At 42.3% G+C, this 3,179-nt stretch overlaps 1 non-coding gene across 1 annotated transcript; it reads left to right on the top strand.

Moving 5' to 3' along the window:
- The first annotated feature begins 215 nt into the window (after nt 1-215).
- LOC123801880 (U6 spliceosomal RNA) lies at nt 216-322 on the top strand. The gene has a single exon (XR_006782355.1). It is a non-coding gene; the product is annotated as a U6 spliceosomal RNA (small nuclear RNA).
- The last annotated feature ends 2,857 nt before the right edge of the window (nt 323-3,179 follow it).

The raw sequence follows: 3,179 nt of genomic DNA, 5'->3' as shown, positions 1-3,179 counted from the left end.
AATTCTGACCTCCAAAACTGTAAGATAATAAATATCTGTTGTTTTAAATTTGTGACATCACCGATAAGAAACTAACGAACCATTCAAGAGGTCTATGTCTCAAGAGAAGAGCTTCTGTGGGCTTTGGGGTGGGCTTTTGTGACTGCCTTAGTGACTAGCATGTGGCAGAAGGAAGTCTGTGTGACTTCCAAAACTAAGTCATACAGGGTGAGTTAGTGCTTGCTTCAGCAGCACATGTACTAAAATTGGAATGATACAGAGAAGATTAGAATGGTCCCTGCACAAGGACAGCACACAAGTTCATGAAGTGTTCCATATTTTTATTGTTGGATCACTATATTGTATACCTGAAACTAATATTACACTGTATGTTAACTATACTGAAATTAAAATTAAAAAAAAAAAATTTAAGGTGAGTTAGCTTCAGCCTGGCCTTTCTTTATGGACATTTACTTGTGGAGCCCGGAGCCGCCATGTAGGAAGCATGGCTACCCCGAAGCCACCATGCAGGAGAGACCATATTAGAGACTGGGACTGGGGCGCCTGGGCACCTCAGTCGTTCAGTGTCTTCCCTCGGCTCGGGTCATGATCCCGGGTCCTGGGATCGAACCCGGCACGGGGCTCCCTGCTCAGCGGGGAGTCTGCTTCTCCCTCTCCCACTCCCCCTGCTTGTGTTCCCTCTCTCGCTGTCTCTATCTCTGTCAAATAAATAAATTAAATCTTTAAAAAAGAGAGAGAGAGAGAGACAGAGACAGAGACTGGAAGAAATGCCCAAGAAACCAGCATTCCGGTTTCTAGCTGTTTGGATCTTTCCAGCCCCGTTACCAAAAATGTGAGTAAGCAAACTTCAGATAATTAGCCCAAGCCACCTCCTGCACAATACCCTGTATAAGAACTACTTGGCTGAGGGGCGCCTGGGTGGCACAGCGGTTAAGCGTCTGCCTTTGGCTCAGAGCGTGGTCCCAGCGTTATGGGATCGAGCCCCACATCAGGCTCCTCTGCTATGAGCCTGCTTCTTCCACTCCCACTCCCCCTGCTTGTGTTCCCTCTCTCTCTGGCTGTCTCTATCTCTGTCGAATAAATAAATAAAATCTTTAAAAAAAAAAAAAAAAAGAACTACTTGGCTGAGCCAAGTCAACCCCAGAACCACGAAAATAATAATAAAATTATTCTTCTGTTTTATGCCATTAGGTTTTATGTTGGTTTTATGCATCAATGAGTATCCAATACATAAATGATAAAGAGAAATGCTCTAAATTAATATTAAGAGAAAAACAAGGAACACCTGGCTGGCTCAGTCGGTAGATCATACGACTCTTGATCTCAGGGTCATGAGTTTTGGCCCCATATTAGGCATAGAGCCTACTTAAAAAAAGTAAAATAAAAAGAGAGTCTATAGGCTACCGTAAGAGTGTGTGTGTGTGTATACACAGAAAAAACTTGGAGTCCCCAAAATATGTTATAAAATGGTTATACCTGGGGTGCCTGGGTGACTCAGTCTGTTAAGCGTCTGCCTTTGGCTCAGGTCATGATCCCAGGGTCTGGGGATACAGCCCCGTGTTGGGGTTCCCTGCTCAGCAGGGAGTCTGCTTCTCCCTCTGTCCACCCGGTCCCTGCTCATTCTCCCTCTCTTTCTAATAAATGAAATCTTTAAAAATAAAAAATTATTTAAAATTATATAAAATGGTTATCTGTGTGCTGAGTGAGGAAATTAGTATCTTCTTTATATTTTTATATTTATATAAAATATACATGCATTATATAAAATAGACATGCCTATAAAATAAATATTCATTCCTTTTGTAATCAGGGAAAATATTTTTAAGCCCTTTAGATCCTTTTACTTTCAAATATATAATGATTGCAGAAAGCCTATGAGTGTATCCTGTATAGGAACACATGCATTCACACATGTTTGTGCATACTGAAGATAAAGTAAAGAGAATAGGGGAAGGGGTCACTTGGTTAATTGGAGTGAGAACATGAACCTTTAAATCCTCCTTTTATTCCTCCCTTTCCTGCAGTAGAAATGGCAGCAAATACCTTATAATATGGGGTCAAATACCTAATCCTTTTAGCCACTCCCAACTCAACTGTAATTGACTGATACTACTGGGTTTGGATTCTTTTCTGTGACACAGATTAAAGATTATGTATAGCTTCTCTCAGAAGAAGGAAAGTAAACCACCTCTTTGAGAATCACCCCTTTCTTTGGGCATAGTGCCTAAAATTCACCAGGATTTTGCTGTTCTCTGTCAGTACCTCTGAATAATGGGCACCTGGAAAAGAGTCAGGGGTGCAATAAGAGAGTTGAAAGGAGAGGGAGATCCCAGGACTTTACTGCATTCCCATTAAATTCCCATGATAATCCTGGAAGTAGAATTAACAATCTCCATTTTACAGATGAGAACATTTGGGCTCAGAAAGGTTCAGCAATTTACCCAAGTCAAAGAGCTAATAAGTGGCAGAGCTGAACTTCCAGTACAAAGTTTCTTACGGTAACGCTGCACTTGTCTTCTCTTTTCCTCAGTTTTACAGTTCCTACCTTCAGCACTGTAGTGTGAATTAAATACTTGAATCTACAAACCATAGCATATTATATGAAATAATGCCTACCACTTGAAAACATCACATTATTCAGTGTTAGCTGCCATTTCAATTGTATGACTCAGAGTCACATCACAAAGCACAAGCAGGCCCTGGGGACCCACAATTGCTCTCCTTTCAAAAATCCTGCACTCAGCATCTCACCATTTTTGGGTGGAGCAGCAGCAACCTACCCAGCAGTGGTTGTTATTCCATGAAAACCAGAGCTGGACCTGGAGCCTGTGGAGTAGCAGCCCAGTGACCCATCTCAGACACACATTTCCCGTGCTCTTTTTCAAATTGCACAATAGCTCTCACACAGTCCAAGGGCTATCATTAAAAGTCAGCCGCTCTCCGAATGTGTCGATTCTGGTGGCACTGACAAGTGAGGGTAGGAGGCAGGGTTGCTTCTATAAAATAAATGAGGAGGGAAATGGTGTCGGGGTGGGATCTGCCTTCTGAATGCACTGAAAACTGAGGCCCCTGTCTTTTGGCATTTCCTAAAAGGCCTCTTGAGCTTTCCTTGGCAAGACTTGAGACTGAGGGTACTTTTAGCTGTTTAAGCCTTCCTCTTCTAACAGGGGTCAAAGGGC

Source organism: Ursus americanus, chromosome 36 (assembly GCF_024610735.1).
Source record: "Ursus americanus isolate L20-20 chromosome 36, mUrsAme1.1.p, whole genome shotgun sequence".
Taxonomy (NCBI): domain Eukaryota; kingdom Metazoa; phylum Chordata; class Mammalia; order Carnivora; family Ursidae; genus Ursus; species Ursus americanus.
This window is presented reverse-complemented; position numbering and strand designations above follow the sequence as displayed.